At 41.2% G+C, this 27,557-nt stretch overlaps 1 long non-coding RNA gene across 1 annotated transcript; it reads left to right on the forward strand.

The window, feature by feature from the left end:
- Positions 1-411: 411 nt before the first annotated feature.
- LOC128091112 (uncharacterized) lies at positions 412-27,446 on the forward strand. Its single transcript, XR_008211249.1, has 3 exons — positions 412-679; positions 24,877-25,039; positions 26,346-27,446. It is a non-coding gene; the product is annotated as an uncharacterized LOC128091112 (long non-coding RNA).
- Positions 27,447-27,557: the final 111 nt, after the last annotated feature.

Below are 27,557 nucleotides of genomic sequence, written 5' to 3' on the forward strand. Positions count from 1 at the left end.
TCAAATGATTTAATGATAACCACTTCCTCAGACCTTTTACATAGCTAGCTATTCTGTAGGGATCATAGAAGTAGGAAGCAATTATTTTTCACTATAATTTTCCCAGACTACATGAATTATCTCAACATAACTTCGAAACCTAAAAGCCACCTGTTTGATTGCCACTTTACTTCCTTCAATGAATGCTGGGGTCACATGAAACAGACATTTAAATAATGCAGGTGAGATAGCTCTAACTCATACAGCAAGTTAGAGCAAGAGAGAGGGCAAAGATGATATTTGATCTATTTGTTGAATAAAGGTGTTTTGTTTTTTTTTTGTTTTTTGTTTTTTTTTACATAGTATCTTCTAAACTTCAGAAACATCTGAAGAGTCAAACAAACCAAAGAGAAGAAGATGATCTTGGGCTGGATTAGTGAGAGATCAGGTTCTGATTTGGGAGTTTGAGAGAGTGGGTCAGCACATTATTTATCATGCCTGCTTGTGGGTGATGTAATATCCTGGAGTTAGCAACACATTAAAGCACAGATCCAAGAACACATAAACCATAGGTGAGACTTGACACAAATTGGTTTAAGCTCCTGCTATGAAAACAAATGGTGTAGCTGTATCCTGCAAGTCCTAGGATCCTCCGGACAGCGACAGGAAGACAAGCAGAAATGACAAGATAGGACAAGAGGTAACGGCTTCAAATTGCAGCAGGGGAGGTTCAGATTGGATACGTAGAAAAAATTGTTCTCAGAAAGAGTGGTGAGGCATTGGTGCATGCTGCCTGGGAGAGTAGCAGAGTTACCATTCCTGGAGGTGTTCACGAAACGTGGAGACGTGGCACTGAGGGACATGGCTCAGTGGGCACGGTGTAATGGACTGATAGTTGGGCTAGACGATCTTAGCAGTCTTTTCCAACCTTAATGATTCTGTGACTCTATGACACAAGCACATTCATAGATGCTTGTGATTGTGATCCTGCACCTCCAAAGGTGCTTTCATGTTCATTCAGTGATCGCAAGTTCAGGTCTCACTTGCAGTGAAACATATGTCCTATGTGTGTGCATGGGCTGTACAGTTGAATTAAGGTTAAAACTGTGCATGCTTTGTCTGTGTGAGAGTTTCTGAAAGTAAAACTAAAGTGCATAATCTGGAGAAAAAATCCAAGTCAAAGAAAAGCTCTTAAAATCCTTGAATAAGTGAATTCTGTTTCAGAGCATGATTATTACTAAATTATTTTTATCCTGTAGGTACCTTCTGACCTAATAAACAGTACTTCTGTCAATCAACATGAACTTGTAGTAGTAGTTTTATGGATTTTAACTCTTGCATTTTGGAGGGTGTGTGAGTTACAGTACATACCTATGTTCAGCTCTCCAATTCGTGGACAGGTCTTTGCAAAATATACAGAATGTTATTTTTGCAGATGAGTTGATCTGATCTGAAGCAGAAATTCCAATGCAACTGAAGGTTCAGATATTTAAGTAGTTAAGGAGCTTTCCCAAGGTAGCATGGCCAGAATTCCTCTGAATAAACACTGACTACATTTACCCATGCCTCCACCTGAACTTCTCATATGCGTAACCACTGGAGTCAGTGGAGAGGTCTAGGAATATTTAATATTCCATTCATCTCTTGTACAATGGTATTTAAAATAGATAGGATAATTCATTCTCCATGAGCTCTTGTCTTCATCGTCTACCAAGAGAGACTGAGATGCAAGGATCTTCTGTGGGTGTGCAAAGTTAAACAATTTTAACAACAATTCTTAACACTTGGCTATTAATAACTGCCTGTGGAGCCATTTGCTCTTGCCTCTTGGAAAGTTACATGACTTTTATAGCTCATTATTAAAGTTGGCCTGCATTGCTTTGCAGTGAAATTTGACCTACTGTCTCCTCTCTGGGGCATTACCTCTCACTGTGGTGACTCAGGCAAGCAGTACAGTTCAGCAGACCAGAGGTGATTTGGTACATCTCAGCTGCTTGGATATTGTCTGAGCTGAAGGTGCTTCTAACAAGTCCAGCCCTTTTCTACAGCTGTCATGTAATTGTATGGTAACTTTTTTCCAAATATCCAGACAGAAATTATTTACTCTTCTTTTAGAAAATCTGTCAGTCGGCAATGAAGATAGATTTCTAAACAGACAAACACTCATTTTTCCATGTTTTTCCCCCTCAGCACTGCAAGTCTATTGTTAATTATACAACTTAGCATTAAAGAACCATTTAAAATTCCTCTGCTAGCATAGGCTTTGTTTGATTGCACTGTCACATGGAGCCCAACAGGGCACCTTGGCCAGAGACAAATATCCACATTCGAAACAACATTGCAATTCCTGCCCTTGCAAGTTGTGGAATGCTGAGAGCTTGAAAATCTACTTGAATAATGAGATGAGAATTTATTTCCCAATAAGAATATGCCTTCAGCCTATGTTATGTTTATTCCACACTATAGATCAGCAGCAGATAGTTAGGGAGAGATTTTGTGTCATCTGTAAGCCAAAAATCAGTCATCAGCAACCACGTTGTCTGTGCCAGACCACTGAACACCAAGCAATAACTAAATGCAAAAATGTGACTGAACTGCACAACGCTGACCCACCAAGAGCAAAGTTAGACAGTGTTTACAACACATTACCTGCAGAGTAATGTCTTTTTATTCTCTTTGATGGGATCTGTCTACCACATAGCACATTGGTCCATGTCCCAGATCCATCAGTAATATAGGAGGAGAGTCAAACGTGCAATAGATCAAGATGTGCTGTTTACACCCTACTGGAGGAAACAATTAAGATGAGTAAGTTGGAAAATGTGCAGATACACTGATCTATTAGTATATAACACTAATTTAAGATATAGTTGGTGTATAATATTAATAAAGGATATCTCCAGGTTGTGAACTCCAAGTCAGTGAGGACACATGTATGAAAAGCGAGGAGCAAAAGTGAAAAGCTTGCATAAAACAAGAAGTGCAAATATCTGTCTAATGAGTCAGAAGCAATCTAGAAGTAACTTGCAATCATTTAAGTCTTCTGCAGCCGTTGTCTCTCATGGCTTTACAATGTATTTTTGTGAAAAAACCTAATGCTGAAGTAGGTCATATTTAGCAATGAAGGAAACTCATTTTTTTCTTTAAAATCTTTCCTTAGTGTGGAACTTAGCTTTCATTCTAATCCTTAGTGTGGAACTGAGACTCTCCTGCCTCTCCTGGAGTCTTAACAGAACCAGGTGCCTTTCCAGAAGCCTTGATTTACTCAAATACAAACTGTTTGTCCAAGTGCCCCAAGGTGAAAGTCTGAGCTTCCACACTCAGAATGTCACAACAAATTTTTCAACAGCTTTTAGCAGCCAGTTTTACTGGCTTTATTTCTATGTATTTAAATTACAAATTACCAGATGACAAATGAATGTATTTCTACTGGCTTTTGTTGATTACTTTATAGTCTTGTGGGTTTTTAAACGCATCCCTGGTCATGGAATGTTTAGCAAAATTACCCTGATTTCACTCTTCAACCTGAAAATACTTTTCTATTTATTTGGTACATCAGAGCATTTGTTGTCAGGGGCTTTTTCTTTCTATTGTTTGCATCTGAAACAAGGTAGAAGGTAAATTCTTACTGATAATTTTGCCTGGTCCAAAGACCCTTTGAATGGGAGTTTGTGTAACTCTGTTAGTGGAAGATGTTCCTGTCTAGGGCCTGGGACTAGGATTAGATAATCTCTAAAGGTTCTTTCCAACCCAAACCATACCATGATTCTATGATCCCCTGGACCTTATGTCTCCATTGGCTGTGCTGCTCCAAGCTGCCCAAGGAGAGCTGACCCAAACCTTTGCTGCCTCAGGATAAGAGCTCATATGAGTGTGTGTTGGGCCAGTGTCAGGAGCAAATCCCTTCTTTGCTATCACCACTCAGGTTAAGCAATCAAACCTTCCTGTTGCTGATGCACAGGCCTTACTTCACTAAGCTACCCTTCATACAAAAATATCTCTTAGAGCCTTTGCGTAAACAGTTTGTCTCTTTGCTTTGAAGGGGGTTAGATTTCACTGGGGAAACAAGCCAGGCTGTAAACTGAGACAGAGCTCTTCCTTTGCCAAAACTTGAGTTACAAAAAGTAGAACAAGTGTATTCCCAGGCCCTGATGCGTTGCTGTCATTTCCCTGTTTGAGAGTCCTCCTCCAGCAGGATGCAGCACAACACAGGATCAGAGACAGGACTGCATGGTGTATTGCAGCTTCAGTAATAGTCCTACTGAGCTGTCTGCAGGAGCAGCCCAGAGATGCCACAAGATTAGAAGTGAAAGCATGAAACTTCTCTCATGAGGACAGGATTGGTCCTTACCTGCAGCACTGTGCAACTATGCCCTGCAGAGCTGTGATTTTCTAGGTAACACAAGGAATGCTCCATGAAATGACATTTCCTCAGAATTAGAAAAGGTTAAGCAGTTATCAGCTGAACTGTTTCCATATTAAACTCTTTCTCAACTGCTAATGCTAGAAGTCGAAGAAACAGAAATAAGCGACATGCAAAAAGAAATCCTGATTTGCCTTCTCTCTACTTTTTGAGTAATGAAATTTATCCTTCAAGCTTTTCTGCAAGGAATAGGTACTAGGAGTTTAGACTATGTCAAATAGGACCATCCAATTCAGGAACTAGCAATATGTGGAAGAAAACAGCAGAAGATGAAAGTTTGGAAGAGTCAATCTTTTCAGACATCTTTCTAAATCAGAACTGAAACCAAATGGACTAATTTGAAGCACTCTAGATACAGTCCATCTTTGTCTTCTAATATATTTAACCTTTTGTTGAATGAAATGAAGGAGAAAGCATTCCTTTCTGAGGTCGAAGCACAGGAGTAGGTGGTCAGGTTGTCATACTTATCCCTGCTTGCAGACTTTCTGGGTGAGGCTAGGCAGTTCTTTGAGAACAGACTGCAGGATTTGCATCATTTTTGCTGTTTTTCACAGTCACTTTTTTGCATATAAAAAATTACGCTAATTCCATTAAATTTTACTGTGGGCTTTCAAAAAACTTTGTTTGAACTAGTCAATCATTAAATATTTCTTTACAGTCTGCCTGCAAGTACAGCACTTCTGCAGTAACCATGGGAATGGATGCTCAATAACATCTCAGAATCCTTTAATCTTGATAAAAATGAGTTGCCTTGGCTCCATCTTAGAAGCACTGAATATCCAGCAGAAGATATACTTATTCAGACAGTGGATTACAACAGCATGCCATGACACTGAAAAAAGGCCTCTTCTCTTACATGAAGCCAAAATGATAGGACAGAGTCATGCTGCATGTTTCCTCTAGTTTGGCAAAGCTTTATGTGTTTGTAGGACTGAATGTATTCACACAATTAACAAGAGAATAAAATTGCCAAAGCTGTAGAGAACCTGCTGATCTGACATGAAACCAAGTGAATAAAATTTCTGAGTAGTCTTAATATAAAAGCCATTCACACCATTCACATCCTCCTTTCAAACATATGAGTCACCTGAGGGCATACTGCACGTCCTATTATTTTCTTTTAGCTGTCTGTCTTGTAAGGGTTATAGTTATTAAGTTGGTTGATTGTTTAGTAGTTAACAGTTTGAAGCTCTCTGTGTGTCTCAGCAGACATCATGACTCAGAAAACAACTCACTTCTCTGAACAGACTGTTGAGACGAAGGCACTCTATCAGACTAACTAAACTGTAGTTAACAGTTTGAAGCTCTCTGTGTGTCTCAGCAGACATCATGACTCAGAAAACAACTCACTTCTCTGAACAGACTGTTGAGACGAAGGCACTCTATCAGACATTCAATGAGCCCTTGAAACATCAACTCCTGCTTTTCCTGACCATTTTTCTCATCTGAACCTCAGAGCATGATTATGTGATGACAAGGGAGGATAGATGAGCAGCTGAGGGGCAGCACAGAGGCCAGATGAGTCAACTGAGATCCATTCATCCATCTCACCAAAGTTGGAATTGCACTGCTTGGCTTCGACAGAGTCTTGGTCTGATAAGTCTCGGCCTTTGGGCTGCCTTCCTTCCTCCTTTAAGTATGGAAGTAGCTACATGGCTGCCTTAGAGAAGCAAATGAACTTCTAGATATGAAGCCTTGGTTTCATTATGCTTAATGAAGTATCTTTGCAAGATAATTAGGCCAATGAAGTAGTTCAAATCAGGTTAGCATCTGGATTAGAATCCAAAAAAATCAAACTACACATTTACCAGAGGCTCCAGGTATGTGAAAGAACCATGGGTCTGCTAAAACAGTAGCCACATGTGTGGTCAAGTACCTCTATCTGCCAGTGCCTTAGACAACCACCTGCAAAATGGCATTAGTATTAGTACTTCCCTGGGTAAAGGCTTGCAAACACAAATTCATAAGAATTTCAAAACATACCTGAGAAGTAAATAGGAATGTTGCAGGTCTGACCTATGGTTTTGTTTCTCATTTGTTTTTATTTACCTTACTATGACCCTAAAGTAAGGTCTTCAATTGTAATTCTGAAGCTTAACAGATTGGCTTTTTGTTCAATCTGTTGTTTGTACATTGTATCCAAATTGTACCTAGGAAAATCATCAGCATTATGTCTAGTAGTCAAGTGAATAACGCTAGCGTGCTATTTGTGCATGATTTTCATGTCAAGAGATCAGTTAATTAACAGCTAATTCAATAAGACGCCAGTGAGAATTCGTATTTTGCAGAAATGCATGGTGCCACAAAGCATTCCCAGGTGAGCTGGAAGTGAACAGCTGCATTTCAAATGTCTTTGTTTGGTCCAAAATAATCAGCCACTGATGTAATCCTTTTAAGGCTCTTAATAAGTATTTCAGCATCTTTTCCTCTGCTTTCTGCTCTTGAGCCTGTACATTTTGTTGTGCTTGTGCTTTCAACTTGTCATGCAATCATGGAAAAAGAGTCTTTAAAAACAAAAAGAAGGGTGAAAACATTGTACATATAAAAGCCTCTTGAAATAACATTCCCAGAATAACACCATCTGGGAACCTGGATGAACACCATGATATTTGGCAGATTCTCTGCACCTCAAACCAGGAAGTTGATCCTTTACAGACAAGAAGTGGTAGCCAAAGAGAGAGAAACATTTATCCACTAACACACCACTGTAGCACACAGCTGAAAAGCTGAACTCACAAAGAATGAAAAACATCCAGATTTTGTCCTACACATCACTGTGGCATTTGGAGCTGGCTAGTGGAGGAAAGCAAATATATTCTGAATTCAAAAACTCAAAATTATTTTTTATACACTCCTCAAACAGGAGAAGTAAGGTCATTGTCAAATACAGCACTATATCTGCATCAAAAAGAACAAAACCTTTCCAAATTCCTGTTTCCTTTATCCTTTTCTCATACATCAAAGCATGAGTTCTGTGTGCTGCACTGCTTTGAAGGAAAGGAAATTTAAAACATGTATCTAATCCTCTGTAAATATGGAACAGTGAATGCTTATGTGCAACTCTTAAGATTTCTTGTATTGGATCCAGAGGAAGAAATGTCCTTGCAGCAACAAAATGTCAAACCACTGTTGTAGCCACAGGAGATAAATCCATTCTCTGTCCTTGAGAGCAAAGCCTACTTTCCACATAGTCATCTTTAACACATTTCCACAGATGCTTCACGGCATCACTATGTATTTTAGCCATTTCCTCCAGTTAAATGCATTTTCTGCCTTTATCTCATCTGCATAGTAATGAGAAGAGGATAATCTAGCTCCCATCCTCCCCTTGCAAAGAAAATGAATCCAATGAAGTCAAGTACTCTTTTGGTACTAATAGGGTAATAGGGAGCCATAGAGTCATATGATCTTAAAATGGCTTGGAGTGGAAGGGATCTCAAAGGTCATCTAGTTCTAACCCTCTGCTGTGGGCAGGGTTGCCAACCACTATATTAGGCACTGGATCAGCATGCCCAGGGTCCCATTCAACCTGGCCTTACACCTTCAAATGCATTGCAGCTCAGATCAGGAATGCAATTTAGAAACAAATCTCTCAGTCCTGTTGGCTTATTGTGTTTCAGTCTGTGCCCCATTGAGCTTGCTGGAGAGAATCTGGGCTTCTTTCAGCTGAAACAAAATGTAAGTTGTTCTCCAAGAGCATCTCAAGTGCTCCTGATGCTGATGAGTGTTCAGTTTTCAGATAAGCTAGTCTGTAATAACTACCTGGAATAACTGTAATGTGTTTTAATCAGTGCTGTGATGATCTTTTGGTCAGAAACTTCATCCAAATAACTGTGCTAATTAGCCCATTACTACCTGAATATATCTGTTTCTTTCTGGAGCCTGTTTTCATGTTTGACCTCCTCTAAGAATCCCAGCTGTGAAGTTGAATTCGTTGTTAGCCAGTACATCCTTTTCTTTGGTTTAAACCCATTACCTACTAAGTTAATTGGATTCTTCCTGTGGCTTATGTTGTGAAAAGTAATGAGCACTCTTTTCACGTTTCCCTTATTGTTCATACTTTTACAGACCTCTGTCACATTTCTTCTCTGTTGCATTCATTCAAGACCAAGGAGCCCTTTAAATTCAAACCAGAGCTAGGAAATCATCCTTATTCCCCTCCTCAGTTCTGTTTCAGGTCATACTGTATCCTTTTGGAGATGGGATGACCTGAGCCACGGACACTGTACCACATACTGATGTATTGCAGATATGCATGAGTAGTCAGTCAGTCAGTAGAAAACCTCACTCAGTATTTATTTGCTACACTGATAGCTCTGGCAGCACCATGGCACTTTGAAATTGGATTTCAAGAGAATAGTGGAAAAAAGGACTCAAAATTTAAAACAAGAAAGAGGTAGAGGCATAAAAGGACTGTCAGTGTCATCTGATGTTAGATTAAATGAGCTAGGGAAAGCCACAAAAGAGTTGGAAGACAAAGTATTGAATTTGTAGCCTCTGAGGAATTATCTCAGTTTGAGTGACTACTATATGCCAAAGTTATAAGCAACTAAGTTTGTTTATCTGTTAGGAAAAAAAAAAAGGAGAATGAGTTCTCCATGTTACAAAAATAACTTCTACTTAGGGCAGGTCTTTTTTGACTCTGAAATGCTGAATTCTCTGTTGGAAAAAGAGACAGGCCTTAAACCTGCCCTCCAACCTGACCAACATGATTGACACCAACATGCTGCAGCAGCAAGAATATTATACAGGTGGCGAGACCAGGGAAATGATCTTTTCCAAACTAGCCTATTTTCACAAAGTACAGATCTTACATCTTTAAAGCAAACACAGACTTTACATTCAAGAGAAGCACAGAAAGAACAGATTTTAGGAATTTTCACATTTTCAATTCTGAACTTCTTACAGAAGAGAAGCTTACTATTTCGACATGAAATGGCCAAAATAGATTTAGAATCATATTTTCATAGAATCATTAAGATCATCCAGTTCAACCAAAACCCATCCCCACCATGCCCACTGAACCATGTCCCTCAGTGACACATCTACACGTTTCTTGAATACCTCCAGGGATGGTGACTCAACCAGTGACCTGAGCAGCCTGTTCCAATGCCTCACCACACTTTCTGAAAAGAAATTTTTCCTGATATCTAATCTGTGTTTTCTTGTGCTCTGCCACTGGTGATTCACCCTTCTTGCTTTACAATGGTTTTCAAGCATTATCAACAACACCCTGAAGTGGCTTCAGAAGTTACTACATGAGGTTGACTATAAAGAAATATGTACATGAACCTTTTAATACATCACATTTAGCATCACAATACAATCACAGCCATTGCAGCTCTAAAGCTGAAATGCCATTTCATAGCTAAGAATACTAATCATCCATCAGGACTTCCTGAGGAACTCTATACTTCTTGCTGAATATTTCACTGATTCTGCAGACTTTCAAAATACCTAGAAACAAAATTATTTCTTTTTAAATCCTCACCTGCACTTCCATTCTTGTCAGTACGGTCTGTTTACGAAGCACTCTGTATGGCCGGTAAGGTTAGAGGGAGAAAACAATGAATGGAAGGACAGCACCTCTCCTTGTGGAAAAAGTCTGAGGGAATTTGTCTTGTTTAGATTGGAAAAGGAAAGGCTAAGGAGGAGACCTCATTGCAGCCTTCCAGGACTTGAAGGGAGCTTGTAAGGAGGAGGGGGATCGACCTCTTACATGGTCTGATAGTGATAAGATAAAGGAGAATGGTTTTAAACTAATAGAGGAAAAATTTGATTAGATGTTAGGAAGAAATTATTTACTCGGAGGGTGATGGGGAACTGGCATGGGCTGCCCAAAGCAGCTAAGGATGCCTCATCCCTGAAGGACCTCAAGGCCACGTTGGATGGGGTCCTGGGCAGCCTAAGCTAATGGGGGGCAGCCCTGCCCATGGCAGGGGGTTATGGCTGAGTGGGCTTTAGTCTGGAGGTCTTCTCCAAACTAAGCCATTCTGCAAGCCTATGACTCTATTACAGTAATTAAAGATGAATCTGCTCTAGGAGATAATTACCCAGTACTTACTGTGTGAGCAGAGCAAGAATGGGGCATGATATGCCCCCACTTGTTTTTAATTTGGTCATCACATTACAGCAGGGCTCCAAAATGGAGCCTCTTGAGGCCATTCTCAGGGATTACAAATACCAACTGCTTTCACAATTAGCTATGCAGAAGCAAAGTAGGATTAGGTCGTAGAAGTATTAGTGCGCATTTTCTCTTTATAGCTTTATAGGCTGTAATTTTTCTGTTAATTGTTTTTCCAAAACAGAGTCTTCAAAAGAATTCAGTAGGCCACTTTTCCCAGCTGCATGCCAGGATACTGGCTCAGCAATAACAACACAGAAACCATCTCTTATTTTGCTGCCACAGCCCCAGGAGAAGCCTTCTCCCCATTCCACATCCAGTCAAGCCTAACGTCAGGATGTGCGCAAGTGACCGAAATCTGTCATGTCACAGCTCAGTCCCAAAAGTCCTTGCATTTCTCTCATCTCTCCTGCCTCTTTCTAGTTTAAGTGGCTGGATAACCAAACCAGCTCAAAAACAAACATTTCTGTGAAGCTTAAAACATGAAAATAAAATCTCTGATGCAGAGTCACAGAATGGTAAGGGCTGTTAGTGCAAAGCAAGCCTACAGAGCCACAGTCTCATCATCTCCAATACAGGGAAAGGGAACTGGAGCCTCCCATCCACAGTTCAGCTCCTGAAAATTTTAGGCACATTAAAATGCAAATGAAATGATCTATTTTTATAAAACTATCCTATGGAGGATAGAGCTAAGCCTAGTTTGCAAGCCAGTAAGAGAAGTGGTGATGCATCAGTGTGATCTGCCTGATGTCTAGTGGCCCAACAGCACAAACCTAGCATTTGTGCCCACTGCCTCTTGTGCTGCCAAGGACAATGGAAAAATGCTCAGAGCTCTTGGTGAAGAGGTAAGTGGAAAAAGTATTGGAAAGAGATACCACCAGGAGTCACCATGCTGCTCAGGCCCTTTTTTACATGGCCCCACATAACTTGTGAGCAGAGGGAGGGTAGGCAGCCTGAGTTTGCTAAGCTCTCTTCTCTTTGCCTTCCAGCCTGAGTAAGCACAGTCAGAAACAGTCATTGAGCTGCACAGCTGAAAGGAATATGTTTCTCTGCATTAAAAGTTACCTCAGTACAGCTTTTTTACTGGTGCCTGGCTGCCACTAAGCCCCAGAGGCAGCCTCCAGCTGGCAGCTTCGTGGTGTGGCAATACCTCAAGAGAAACCACTGCCTCAAAGGAAATCCTGTCCTGTTAATGCCTGAGCTGCGTGCATTATTGCCATCGTTGCTGTTACATATCGTTATAATCACAGAGTGAACTGAGATGTCTCCTCTCCTAGGTTTGTGGCATGGATGATATTCATAGTGGTAGGAGGAGCTCTCCTGTACATTGCCCTAGATGTGAAACATTAAATGATATAAATGAGGGAAATCAGCCTCTTAAATTAATTAAGGCTTCAAAAGCTAACTAATTTACCATCTTTCCTTGGAAAAGAATGAAGAAAAAAAAAAAAAGGTGGTATTATCAGCTCACTTTCTTTTACCCCCTGAAGCACCATCTCTCAAACCAGCAGCTCGCTCAGGGCACTGTAGAGAAGGTGGGGGAAATGAGAGAATTGCTCTCAGCAGGAAGAGCTGAACCCACAGTGCTAAGGCAATCTCTCTCCAGCTGAGATGAGCTGGGTTTGGTGGCAGTGCTGATGCTTTCAGGGAGCCCTTATCCTTTCATACTTCCCTTGTCTCATCTTCCACCATTCACAGAATCACAGAATAGTTTGGGTTGGAAGGAGCCTCAATACAGCCCCAGCTCCTGTCCTGGGCTGCCTGTCCCCCACCAGCTCGGGGTGTCCCATCCAGCCTGGTCCTGAGCACTTCTGGGGGATGGAGCATCCACAGCTCTCTGGGCAGCCTGTGACAGTGCCTCACTGCCCTCTGAGCAAAGAATTTTTGCCTAACATCAAATGTGAGAGACCAGGAGCTGTATCTCTCCTTCAAGATTCTTTTTCTTAAGCTAAGCAAGTTAAGACCACAGAAAAAAAACGGGGACAAATTTATTTTTGAAGTAAACACCCTTTCCCACATTAGTCCATTGATGATGTTTTCCTACATAAGTCTTGAGTTTATTCATGTTAATAAAATCTGAGAGCTAAGACATTGTGTGAAAAAACCAATTTATTCTTAATGCCTTTTAACATTCAGTGCAATACCAAGATATTTCCTCCCCTCCTAGCAGGGATATATTCCCAATATCCTCATTAACAAGATTTGAGAGAGAGAAAATAAGAAGCCTCAGGAGCTACAAGGGGGGGGAGATAGGAGAGTACAAAGGAGGCTCCAGCTGAGGAGCTGAGAATAGCAGGAGTTCAGCTCAGGTTAAAAATATCCTCATTTTTGGAGACAGAATCCAGATGTGGAGTGAACTCCAGGTCCTGTCACTCAGCTCAGACACAAGAATATGCAGTGGGGGTATCAGAGAAGGGATGATGAACAAATAGAGTTATAAAAACAGTGCATCATGGCATCAGAAAACAACAGCATTCCAATTCCCATGATGAGGAAATCCAGCTAGCTGGACTCACCCACAAAATAATCAGACAGGCCAATGCTTTTAATATCCTGCAAAATAATCAGTCAGGCCAGTGCTTTTTATATCCAGCAGCTTTAATAGCACTGGAACATCAAATGCGCCTTTGCCAAGAATTAATCTCTGCTTTCCAAGCTCCTACCAGCTCCCCATGTCAGCTGTGAGCTGCTGGACTCACTGCAGGTTTCCTTCTAGGCTCGGGGTGGGGAGTGATACTGGTCCCACTCTCGTAGCTAGGCTGAAGGAGAAATGGAAGGACACAGATCTTGTCTGAGGGCAGAAGGTAAGGGGAAATTTCCTGTAAGCATCTCAGCTGACTTCAGCTTCCCTTCTCTGGTGTTATTATTTCCATTTCTTCCTTGGGCAAGAGGAACAGAGCCAGGAGTAATTATGGTGGGTCCTAATTGCAGGGTGATGAATAATAATGGAAAAGAAGAGCAGGAAGAGAATTCAGCTTTGCTAAAATCACCTTTGGGAAGATGAATAAGGGAAATCAAAATACTTCATCTGCATAACACACCTGGTTTCTCTCATGGCAACCACTCTCCTGGGCACAATGCCATGTCAGTGCTCAACTCCACTGCTTTAACAGTGCTTCCCTAGCAACTCTGCCAGGTGACACTGAGGCAGAAGAATGAGGAGAGCAGCCGAGCTCAACTACAGCAGATGGGAGAAAGCCCAACAGCGCAGAAGAGTTCTGCTTGCTGCTATTTCTCTGTTGTATGGAAAAAGCATGAGCAGATCCCACTTCTGAGGTCTTGTTCTGAACATGTATAGCTGAGAATAAGCAGGGAGAAAAGGCTGCCCTGCTGATCCAGACCTGGGAAATGAGAGAGGATGGTCCTGTGCCTCCCCTTATTCACTAGAGAAAAACTTCTGGGGCTGGAGAAAGACCAAAGGGAGAAGTGGACACAGAGCTCCTTCACAGGCCACATGAGGGTGACTTCTGGAACTCTCACCCATACTGCCATACCAGGACTCAGCTGAACGACATGGCGATCACTGTGGCTATGGGACACAAAATCCTCTGCATGGACATATTCTGCAGACCTGGCAACACTGCTAATGACTCAGCACCACAGATGGACAAAATTTATATTCAAACACCAATATGGAGATTCTTATGATCTTCTGGGTGTACCTTTTGTTGGTTTTGAATTTCTGGGGTTTAAGTACCCTGTGGCGAAGGGAAGCCTTTCAATAAGCACAAAAACAATAATAAGCTCCTGAGAAAGCGAGTAGGAAGCAGACATGGTGCTAAGACTTGTCCAGCGCCTCCAAGAACCGGGATGTTGAGCATGAAGGGAGGCAGTGATGTCACAGTCTGGCTGTGTGTCCAGATCCATTGTGCTGCTGTTCAAGTTATGAGTCAGTCTGTGAGCAGAATGATGCTAATAAAAGCTTGGGAGCAGCCTGCGTTGCAAATAACAAGGAATTAACCTGATGCATCACTTCTCATTTTTATGACATCTTAAATGCGCAACAAAATTCTTGTTTCTCTTGCTTCTTTGAACCCAACAATTCCCTTCCCAGGCATGGGTGTCATTTTTTGGATTCCTCAACTCTATAAGGAAACCAGGACTGTGAGAAGTGATGATGTCCCAGGCAGTACATGCATGCTGCTCGGTGCTCACTCTCTCACTGGGAAGCTGATGGCTCAAACCCAGCAGGTCTCTGAGGAACTAGCACTGGCATCTTTATTGCAGTGGTGATATGGGCTGACTTGTCTTCTCTCCAGTCTCTGAAACTTACTGGCACTTACTGTCTTCTCACCAATTATCCTTCCAAACTGTCCAAATTTATCTGCTCTAAACTGTAACCTCCAGCCATGGACTTTGATCATGGCAATTTATTTGTACAAGGCCTATATCAAAGCCCTTATTTTAAACTTTTATTTTTCACCTCATGGTAAATCATCTTCCTATTTACAGCTATTTGAGGGATTATCAGTGGAGTTCATGCTATCAGTTCTGAAGTGTGCCAGAACAGTCCTGAATGAAGTACCTCAACCAGCTTCCAACATACCTGAACGATGACCCTGATCATAGGAGTAAGAGTGCTGGAACGTGTCTCCTTCCTCATAAAATTAAGCCTGATCGTCTTGTAGCATCACACAGAATGTATTTAATAGTTCAGTCCTTTAAAGCACAAGAACAGCTAGTGTAAATCATTTCCAAAGTGAACAAACCAATGAAGAAACTACTTCTTCTCTAGCTGAAACCTCTGGTATATCTCAAATCCCTCCCTTCATCTTCTCCCCAGCCACTACTGAAGGCATACTGGTCCCTGCAGGCTCTTCAGAAGGAAAATAAGGTCAGTATTAAAAAGCCAGAGAATTTTGTCCTGTTTTCTTCACTTTTTGAAGCTGCAGTGTCTGAAAAAAGTAAAGCATCATGAAGATCAGCACTCAGTAGGCTAACCTTCCTTTTTCTCCATTTCTAAATGGTCTATGTACATTTTGGCCATTATTATTATTGTTTTTTTAATCCTAAAGGAGCATGGGCAATTACAGGTTCTATGAAAGTTGGAATTTACTAGTGGCTACATTGAGGACCTATTTCCATTCCAGTTTCCATCCCAGGACATCCTTTGTTCCATCTTATTTCCTATGAAGAAATCCGTCTAACTGTTTGAAATGCTGTTATGACATACGCACAAGTCCTGGGCCACCCTGGCTACTGCTGTGGTAAGCAAAGCAGGACAGCCCTCCTTTCTGCGCTTGGCAAGAACAGTGCTGGAAAACAGCACTGAAAGGAAAGGCAGAGAGAATCTCACTGATCATTCCTGGGCACCGCACTGAGTTGTTCCAACCCTGGGTAGTCCAATAATAACAGATTTAAAGGCGTGTCAGCTCATATGACTTTAAATCCATAGGGCGTTAAAGCTTTCATCCACATTTTCACTCCAAGATTGCTCTGCTTGTTTCTTGAAAGCCTGCAATGGGCATAGGATGCTTTGGTGCCTACCAGGGTTGAAAAGTTTGGAGGAATCAGGTGGCATTCTACGTGCTCATCTCAGGAGCTTTCATTCTGTTTGAAGTGCAATGACTCAGCTGTGATCCACTTTTGCCTGCAAGTGAAAAGCATCAGAAAGCATCTTTTATAAGACTAAAAGTGAAGAAGGTATAATTTTAAAGAATATAGATATGCAAGTAAGCAGGAATATAGGCCAACAGTACTAATAATTATAATTTAATGGTATATTTGACACAGTGTTAGGAGGGGAAGAGGGAAAGCCTAAGGTCAGTCCATTAATTTACCTTAGTAAAATACCCATAGCTGCAATAATTAATTATCCTTTTCTCTGACTTAAGGAATGATAGATTTTTGGGCAGAAAATCTGTCGTCCAGGCTTTGCACTGCCAGATCACCCAACAACTTCCTCGTTAAAAATGTGTTTTGCTCCTCATTCAGTACTTTCCATCCTTTTTACTTTCAGTGTATGTTACAAACTCAGCAACTGTTAGGCAAATTTTGGCTTAGACAAGACTACAGTCCCCAGTGAAAACAGGCAGTGTGTTGTATAGAGTTATAACACAGGAAAAGATGCTGTCTGTCTCTGTCTCCCTTTCTGATTTTCTCTTCCTCCCAAGAAGTGCAGAGGGGTGCTGCACAAATGTGATGTACCCACTTGAAGCAGGTATCAACCACAACACAGTCTCTTGATGAGCAGTCAGTTTCTAATGAGGTTTTTTTCATAGAATAGAGTGGCTTGGGTTGGAAGGGACATCAAGGATTATCAAGTTCCAACTCCCTTCTGCAGGCAGGGTTGCCAACAGCTAGATTAAGTGCTAGATCAGGGGTAGGGCCCTATCCAACTTGGCCTTGAACACCTCCAAAGTATTTTCTATCAGACCCATCATTTAGGTAGGGCAAGCAAGAGACTACCAGGCCAGCCCCACACCACATCACCTTCCATCTCTGAGAGATACTGCGTTGGGAAAAGCCAGAAGGTTGAAGACCTGTCCAGGGTGCTCATGGAGTGATTTGCCCAGAAGGATGGCTTCCATCAGTCCCTTCCAGGTATATTTTTTGGTTCACCAACTAATTAATAAGCTAGCAATCTCTTCCATGAATGTATATATGTTTTCACTCTGTCTACTCTGATTGCAGATATTCCTATTATTGAGACAGGTGCTTTAATCTTGTCCTAGCTCTTGTTCAGCTGTCTCTATAAAGCAGTTCAAAAGCTTTGTGGTAGAAACAGGTACAACTTGTACTCCTGCATAGTCCCTCAACATACACTGTCAATATTTCTTTCTCACAAGGGGATCGAGAAATCCTATCTAAGAAAATCTTGATAAAGTATTTTTATCCATAAGAATAAGAATTTCAGTCCTCAGGCTGTATACTTTGTGTCTGTTGCTACATGTTCAGTGTCCCTTGAGCCTGGTTGCCGTGGCATCTGTAACAAACATTGACTTATGACACTGTAGAATGCATTGAATTTCCAACAGTTGTGCAATAATTTGTGGTTCATTTCATGTCAGCCAGACCTTACTTTTCTCCCATATGCAGGCTGGTTGAAATGAGAATTGACAGAATCAATATCTGCTGGAGAGGCAGAGAAGTTAATAGAAGAGTTAAAAGTGCAGGGATTTTGAAGACAGCAGAGAGTTTTCTGTTTTCCAGCCAATTGCCTAGGTTTCCATTGCATTTGAGTTATACTCCACAAACATGCATCTCCAAAACCAGCTAAGCAAATTTTGTTCCTACATTTTCTTTGGCTGCGGAAGGAAAAGTGATCAACTGGTTATAAAATAATGTATCTGTGTATCTTTTCTGAGATGTATGCCTAGATGTATGCCAGTATTGAATTAAAAGTGATTAAACAGCATCCAGCCTAGAAAGAATGCTAAAGCTATAACTCACCTAACAGGAGGTGCTCAGATCCTCCCTGCACTCTAGCATGCTCAGGGCAAATTCCTGCTCCTCCAAGCAGGGAGGTGAGCCCAAGGTAAAGAGCTAGAAGCTGCTAATGGAGAACATGCCTGGGTAGAATAAAGATTAAAGTTGCATAGATAGGTATCCTGAGTAAGATAAATCAGAATGAGAGAAAGAAAACCTTTTATTTTAATGTTTATTTTAATATTACAATTTATTTAAATAATGTATGAATATAGGCTTTGCTAATACACATATGCACATACATGAACAAAAACACACATGTATATACACGCAAATAAGTGTGAATACTCATGTGATTCCCTATATTGCTGAATAAGATTTAGCAACCGAAGAAAACTCTTTGCAGAAGTAGTTACAGTGGATTAGCAGTACCATAACAATGAACTGCTGAGGTTAAAGTTGCTGGCTCAGACTCATGTAGTCCAAGGTATGAAAAGAACCAGTAGGAGACTCATCTTCCTTCCAAGGAAGCAGTAAATTTAAAGAAAACTGAGCCAAAAGTACAGAGAAGAGCCTTAGGAAATTTTCTAGGTGTGCCAAAATATTACCCCTGAATCTCAGAGGGAGTGTTTACAAGGAAATAACTGTTGTCCTTTCCAGACAAAACCATAAAATCACAGAACCATTAAGGTTGGAAAAGATCTTTAAGATCACCTAGTCCAACCATCAACCCATCATCGCCTTGCCCACTGAACCACATCCCTCAGTGCCACATCTACATGACTTTTGAACACTTCCAGGGATGTTGAGTCCACCACCTCCCTGGGCAGCCCATTTCAAGCCTGACCCCACTTTCTTAGAAGTTTTTCTTAATGTCTGACCTCAATCTTCCCTGCTACAACTTGAGGCCATTCCCTCTCATCCTATGGCTGTTATGTGAGAGAAGAGGCTGAGCCCCACCTCACCACAACCTCTTTTAAGAGAGTTGTAGACAATGATAAGGTCTCCCTTGAACCTCCTCTTCTATGACTGAACAATCTCAATTCTGTCAGCCGCTCCCCATAAGATCTGTGCTCCTTCACAGCTTCATTGCCCTTCTCTGAACATGCTCCAGGGCCTCAGTGTCTTTCTTGTAGTGAACGGTCCAAAACTCTTAGAATCATAGAATCCTTAGAGTTGGAAGGAACCTCTGAGGGACATCTGGTCCAGCTCCCCAGCAATGAACAGGGACATGCACAGCAAGATCAGGTTTCTTAGGGCCTTATCCAGCCTTGCCTTGAAAGTCTTCAAGGATGGGGCATCAACCACAACACTAGGTAACCTCTTCCAGTTCCTCATCACCCTCGTTCTTCTCACTGATGACACATTTCTGGATCTGCAGAATGCAGTGCCTTAGATGCCCATTACCCATCTCACCCTATATACCCATAAAAAATTGCTAAGGATGTTCTGTAGGTTTAAACAGTTCATTTCATCACTAAGCCCTATAGTCAGTGCTGCATGCCTGGCTATCCTAGGCTAACTGCAACACTTTCAATGATTTTGTACACAAGTCTTCTTCCAGCAGTGTGATAGGATCAACATAAGGAAAATATGCAGAAATGACAGTGAGTGCAGAGGAAGCACAAATTCTTTCTATAAGTACAGTTTCCAGTGTTTGCAAGGACAAGTCACATCTTCCCAAAAAACTGACACTGAAGTGTTCACTCCAGGGTAGCTGTCTACACACACAGAACAGGCAAATGCTGAGTACTGAAAGGAGCATATTTGTTTTGCCAAGTAACAAAAAGGGAGAAATGTTCCCAGCTGACAAAAAAGCAGAAAAATATAATAGCAAGCATCAGACTCTGATTTTTTCAAGCTACTACTTTTGCTGTTGCATCAAGAGACAGGAAGGATTTTCCCACATTTTAAAACTCATTCATAGAATCATAAAATCTTTGAATGACTTGGGTTGGAAAGGACCCCAAGTATCATCAAGTTCCAACCCCCTTGCTACAGGCAGGGCCACCAAGCTCCAGATCTGGCACTAGAGGAGGTTGCCCAGGGCCCCATCCAACCTGGTCTTGAACACCTCCAGCATCCACTGGGCAGCCTGTGCCACCCCCTCACCACTCACTCGGTGAAGAACTTCCTGTTGACATCCAATCTAAACATGCCCCCCTTGTGCTTAACCTGTTCACAATGTAAATGAGAAGGCAAAAGTATAATATGATTAGACCAAGCCAGAACAAAATATAAAGCCTGATGAATCAAACACCCTTCACTAGAGGAAATCTCCAGTGCTTTTATAAGTGGAAGCCCCACAGTTTGCATACATCAAATTTCAAATCAAAGTATACTTGCCTGAGTGGGTGGATAAAAAAAATTTATCGTGTATGTAGATTACTCCAAAAGTAACGCCTCCTATTTATTTGGAAATTACAACAAATAGGAAGAGCTCAGTAACACTATTTGGTAAAGCAAATTCTCAACTACAAAACAGTATTTTCCCACGTAGTCAACACAATTAGATATGCATTTTTGCCAGCAATGAACAAGAACCTGTATGCTGTGTTCATAAAGATCTACATGGCTGTCCTGAATGTGGTTTGTCATTCATGTCACTGTCACCACTGTAGAAATGCAGCAATCACTGCCTCACTGTGTTTCTGCACCAAGGAATTCAGTTACACACTATCACATCATACGCACTTCTGTGCCAGGTGCCATTCTGTCAGCCTGCCCCTCTGTTGCCACTTGTCACACAGCAACAAAACGTAATGGAATACTGATGGAAAGTTTCAGTCTTTACTGTCAAACCACCAACATTTTTACCTGATGTTTTGGGCCAACATAACAAAACAGGAGGCATTACTTTCAGAGCAGCCAATGTATTTTGGGACAGTGTCTAATAATCACATAACAAGCAGGTTAACAGAAATCATTAGTATCTATTTATAATTTACACAGAAACTACATGTTTGTTGGACTATCACCAGTTTAATTTGTTTGTAATTTGTTAATTAATCGAGCAAGTACAGAGTTACAGTTACTTGAATCTTACACATGTTTTTGGTGCTGAAGTGTAATGCCCCAGGGAGAGGGTATTTATGGCAATTTGAGTGACACCAAAACCTTGCAAGTGAAGAAACACAAACTTTAAAACATATCTGTGACACCTTTGTTTTTTACAGCATAGTTAGCGTCCCATTCAGCACAGAAATCAGTTTTTCTATGCAGGTGAGGATTTAGTATCATCTTTATTACCCCTCTACTCAAGTTGTTTTATAGCAATGCATATCCTTATTGATCCATGAAGAAAATATTGAACAAGATGACCAACAGGTTGATGTTCAGACTGGATGACCTTAGTGGTCTTTTTCAACCTCTACAATCCTATGACTCTAAGACATTTTAGGGTTCAGAAAATAGTTTCACATTTTTTCCCCCCCCATCTTTCTCCACCATATATATCTTAATATTTGGTACTAAGTGATTCTGAAATCACTTGGCAATATGAACAATTATACTCTAAAGAAAAGCTTCTCCTACATGGTTGTATAAGAGAACACTGACAACATTAATATGATGGGATTTGGAACTTGATTTACATTTCAAATTTTAAATGGGGAATCCTCTCCCCAGCTGGATAAATAAATATTTGTAGAATAGAAAGTATGCAAATCTTTTTTTTCCCCTCAGAGGCATTTTGAAAATAAACTACTGCTGTTACCTTTATAAAACCCAATTTTTACCTTGACATTAATATCTGGCTGTGCATCCAGTTCACAATATTTCAGCCCCTGTTAATACTGACCATAGGGAGGTATATAATAGAAATTTGTTAGTATGCTCAAGATTATTTTCAGCTCAGCATGGAGTAGAATATCTCAGTACTCATTAAGCAAAACCCTGCTGGTTTTTAGTCTTAATTAGTAGATGATAAAGCATTCAAATCCTGAGGAGAAAGATGAAGTGAAATCACTAAATATTGTAACTGATTACTTTCCCATTCTTCACCAATCATTTTTTACATCGTTTCCTATTTAAAAAAGAAAAACATTACAAGTATGGTATGCTTAATGATCAAGCAGAGCTCACGTGTTACAGATTCACTGATTCTCTCCCAGAATTTCATGGAAACACCAGGTGCACACATCTCTGCAAGAGCCACATTGTGATACAGAGAGTTTATTTACTGATTTGAATAACTACTTCATAAAATTAACTGTAGAGGCAAAAAAGGCAATAAATCAGCAGTAAAACTGCATACTTCTAGTGTCAAATGATTGATCAGTGAGCCAAATAGGATCTAGCTACCAAGGAAATACTTGATGGGGTCAAAATAAGAACAGCAACAGTGCTAAATAAAGTGCAAGTCAGCTTTGATTCATATCCTCATATCCTAAATACACTCAGTTTGTAAATAGAACAAGGGAGGGAAGAAAGATCTGAAGTACTTTCTGTATCTGTGCACTCATGCCCATACACTGGCACAAACAAAAGGTCACTTTACCAGATGTCCTTACATGTGCAGCTGCTTGTGTCCTACCACTAAGAGCCTGAATGCATGCTAATAATAACCACACAATCTAATATTTCTAGTGAGGCATGGAGTGAAAGTGCTAAGTACAATAAAATAAAGACCAGAAGACAAGAAAAAAAAAAAGAGCCTATCCAGCCAAATTCAAGAATTGACACTCTATTCAATATTGGCTGCAGCAGGCAGTCAAACCGAAGTGCTCACTTATGATAAATAGGTGAAATGCTCCCAATAGACAGCTGCCAGCACCTTTTTTCCTATGGAATGCTTCATATTTCCCATTGTACAGGCAGCCCATCCTCCTGGGACAAGGCAAAAATGTTTTAAATTAAAGGAGAGGAGATTTAGATTAGATAAGAAAATTCTCCCTGAGATGGTGGCAGTGAGGCACTAGCACAGGCTGCTCTGAGTGATGGATAGCTGTATAATCAATGAAAGCACAGATGTTATAATTACAGAATATACCAGAGAGTTTAGCTGAGCAGGTGATTATACAAAAGAGAACAGATAGAGTGCTTACCCTCATCCTGGGCTCACTGCAAAACTCCAAAAAAGGGATCTCCAGAAGAGATCATCTCCACTGGCAGTCAGCTCTTAAATGGGTCTAGGAGAGGTGCAGCCAGGCTCCACCCCTTCCAGCAGCCCAGGTGAATTGCCTTCACCTGTGCTCCCAGGTCTGAGTCATTGCTTGTCTCAGGTGATCAGTCAGAGGTTCAGGCTGTAATTCAGCAGTTCCCCTACAATATCCCTTCCCTGGAGGTATTCAAAACCAGGTTAGATGGAGCCCTGGGCAACCTTATCTAAGGCCTAATTGGCAACCCTGCTTGTAGCTAGGGGGTTGGAACTGGATTGTCTTTGAGGTCCCTTCTTACCCAAGCCATTCTATGATTCTTCGACTCTGTGATGGGTGTGCAGTGAGACTGTCAAGGTGAGGGATTTCCTGAAACGCTGGAGAAAACGGATGATATTGTTGAGAGCTTCCTCAGGTATCCAAGATGGAGAAGCTGTTTTGCTCTAGCAGTGTTCCCAGTTTACCCCACTAGACTCTTGATAAAAGCAAAAAAGATTGGTGTTTCCGCTCCAGAAAGTCTAGTGGGATGTGCTGGCTATCTTCACAAACTCACTTGTATCATGTGAAATGTACATGTAAAATCCCATGCAATCTTTCCCTCTCTTCCCCATCTTGGCATTCTTAATGCCCTGCAGCAAGTCTCACTGTTCAACTGTCAGATGTAGAAGGGGAGTGGCATTCTTCCTTTTGTTGTATCAGCTGCATCAATCAGCTTGGTATCATCCACAAACTTGCTGAAGGTGCACTAGATCCCACCATGTCATTGACAAAGATGTTGAAGGGCACTGGTCCCAGGATGGACCTCTGGGGAGCATTACTCACCACGGGCCTCCACCCAGACATAGAGATGATGAGAATCATTTTGATTATTTGTTGGCACTGACTTACTTTCAAATCTAAAGTTTCATGCTTTTCTACAAATATCTCTGGTAATATATTTCCTCACTTTATTATGGAAGGTGTCAGTGGGCATAGCAGAAATTGTTTGTTAAGATACTATGAGCTACCAGGTAAGGCAAACAGCTGTGAATCTTTGCTAAATCCAAAGATGTTAACATGAAAATACAAATATTATACACAAAAAGCAGGTAAATTCGTATGAGTAAAAATGTTACTGTACCTGAATACTTGTATTGAATAGCAACAGCTCAATGAGACTGTGGGCAAACTTCTGGACCTCCTAATGGGATGGGTGCGGATGGGTTGGGTGACGTAAGGAAAAACACAATGCAAATTATGAATTTCTTGATGTGCAATGGAGTTCATGTTGGACCTTTGCTTTGGAGAGATACATAGGATAGATCTCATTTAAGAAGTCCTGTGCTTGCCCACCACCATGCTGTAATCACCTTCTCTTGACTACTCATCCTCTCCAAGATCTCTGGAGGTCTGTGTAAGGCAGGTCCTCAAAGCAGTGGGATGAACAGGGGAGCTCTTCCCACAAACAGCCAGGCTGTGATAATTGTCTTAGCCGATTTACACCCCTGCAGAAAAATTGGCATGTAATCTCTTGGGTTACTTTCCAAGTATAACCACAAAATCCAAATACTATTTTGTAAAAGCCTGCAACTTTACAATTCTCTCTCCTATGAACTACTGTGGTCTGGATGCACAATTATTGGTTGGTCACAAGCCCTGTTATAATTCTAGCATATTTTTTAGTTAGCAGGAAGATGCAATCACCATAGCTACCTTGAATGCTTCAGTACCACTCTGCACTTAGCTTGCCATCAGGGAAATCTTATTTATTCATTTGAAATGTGTTCAGTTGGATTACATTCCCAGCAAAACCTGAGGGTTTTATGCAACAAAAATGATTATAAGGTATTAACCTGGGAAAACATTCTGGCTGCTATCTTCTGTTTTCACTTTGTTGGTCCTGCCAGGTCACGCTCTCAAAATTTGTGAGCTATTTCACCAGACTTCCTTTCTCTCCTGCCAATGCACAGTCATCTGCCATCTGGGTGGGGAAAGAAGGTGACTTATTGAAGGCGCTGAGAAACACATGGAAATTAATGGATTCAGTGAACCCTGACCCTGCCTCAGAAGGTAATTTGTCATTTTATTCAACTGAGCATCAACGAGGTCTTGACTCTGTGATGGCTTTTATCACTTCGTCCCAGCCAGTTCTGCCAAGTCCTCCTGGAAAGAGATAGTGCTGTTTCCTGCCACTTGGATTCCTGGCACCTTTGGTACACCAATATCAGACTCTTGTAATATAGCATTTTAGGTAACAAGTTTGATCCTGCAGTCATTATGCAGAAATGTAAATCAAACAGGAATATCCATCTGTGGAAGTTATAATCACTGTTTTAAGCTTGGCAGATATTCAGTAAACCATGGGGCCAGCTGCACAGCTGGTGTGAGTCCATCTATGTTAGCATCAATGAGGTCAGTGTTCTTGAACTATTGACTGTATTACTATCACTGCCAGTGTAATGGAAAAGAGACAGAGCGAAAAAGACAAATATCTGCATAAAGTCTTTCTAATAAAAGTCAGATTTTCAAAAGTCATGGAAATAAAGACAGGCAAAATTTCATCCTGAAGTTTGGGCTTATCAGTCAGCATATGGGAACCATTTTTTTCTGAAAATATAGGTATCAGAAGATAATTCATGCTGTCCTAAAAGCAGTGTATAAGCCAGATGGAATGATGGTCCCTCCAGATGTGCTTATCTGCCTCCCTTGGCTAGCTCTATAATTATAGAAGGTCAAAGGCAGATGAAATGTTTTCTGTGCTATGATTGAACATGCATGCAGTACCTTAATAGCAAAAACAGACTGCCCTTCTAGACAACAGAGAAGACATTTTGTCTTACCACAGTCCTACACACATACCTGTCAATGTAGAGGTATCATATGGGAGAATGACCTCAAGGCTATTGTTGTGGTTTAACACACACTACACAGGGTTTCATACACTCCCCCTTCCTTACCAGTGGGAATGGGAGAGAGAATCAGGAAAAACTCAAAGTGGAACTCATGGGTTGAGATTAAAAAATTTACTAACACAGAGAAAAAGAAAAGGATGATAGTTATGACTATTTATATATAAATATATATGTGTGTGAATGTATATAACAAGTGATGCACAAACATCACTGCCCCCTGATTGATGCCCATCTAGATCCCTGAGCAGTGGAAAAGAGTGAAAAGAACTCCCATCCCCTTCAAAACTCCTTCCACATGATGTCATGTGCCATGGAATATCCCACTGGCTTGTTTAAGTCAGCTGTTCTAATCCTGTTCCCTTCCAGCAACTTGGGCCCTTCACTGAGAATGGCATTGCTCTGTACAACATTGCTTATCAGCAACTATAAACATTCGTTTGTTATCAACATTGTTTCTCTCCTAGAACTAAAACACAGCACTCTACCAGACACTCTGAAGAAAGCAATTCCATCCCAGCTGAAACTAAGACAGTTACAACCCTCTCTAAGTAGAACCACGTTGCTGAACCGGGAGCTTCAACCAAACAGGGCAGGACTGACCACACACCTTTGCTTGCACAGACCTGCTGAGGTGCAAAGGATTAACACTGAGTGCCTGTACATCTCTACATAGCACGTGCAGCTGGGCCAAGTGCAGAAAGAAGTCACAAGAGATGTTCAGTGCCTTCCTTCAGAGCCCCAGGCATGGATGGATATCTTGACCGAGAGGAAGTTTGGGGAGGAAAGGGGCCTTCTTAGGCACATCTGTCAAAGGGAATCACAATTCAATCTCATTTTCTACTCCGTGGAAGAACAGATGTAAATTAAAAGCGAAGAACAGCAATAGCCAATTACCAGAAAACAAGTAGTTATCAACCAGCTGGTTCCATAATGATACGGGATGCCCTCCCTTCACCTTTCAGAGTGGAGGGGATTCGTTTCACCCTCCATCAGCATAGCTCCCAAAACTGCCCCAAGTCTGAGGTAAGAAGAGATCAGCTTATGTCAATAAGGGTTGTTTGTAGCTGAAGTTTCATTCCCTGCTGTTTCTGCAAGATAGACCTCACTTCTAACCTTCCCAGATTCAAGGACAAGGCACCAAAAAGAGTACAGGCATTCATGTCTGCCTCATTCATGTGTGAGGCTCCAACAGCTTCCAGCTACTTCAGTCACACCATCACATCCCAGCCAGATGAATCTAGGCACTCTGCAGGACTTGTCTGTGGGATTACTCTGTGACAGCACAAAGGTCTGGATGACATGAAAGTTGAGAGGATGTGTCAGCACCATCCTGGAATCACCCCCAAAAAAATCTATGGTTGTTGAAGTACCCTTTCATGAGTCCTTAATATAACCAAAATCTGGTTCTATCTTACTCTAATCACTGATGCACTTGATGCTCCTGACAGTTCCTATTATTGTGAATTTTAAAGCTAATTATAGTTTCAAATAAATCCTATTTGTGCTTATGGGAGTTAATCATCTGGATGTCCCTGGCTGAGGGGTTTAGCCTACACAAGGTTGTGAACAGCATTTGGTGGTCTCAACCCCAGTTCCTGAGCTGAACTGTCTTGCCAAGAAACAATTGGTTGACACTCGCCTCGGAGGTAATTGCCTTCCACTGCCTACTAAGACAA

This window comes from Tympanuchus pallidicinctus, unplaced genomic scaffold (genome assembly GCF_026119805.1).
Source record: "Tympanuchus pallidicinctus isolate F22 unplaced genomic scaffold, pur_lepc_1.0 scaffold5, whole genome shotgun sequence".
Taxonomy (NCBI): domain Eukaryota; kingdom Metazoa; phylum Chordata; class Aves; order Galliformes; family Phasianidae; genus Tympanuchus; species Tympanuchus pallidicinctus.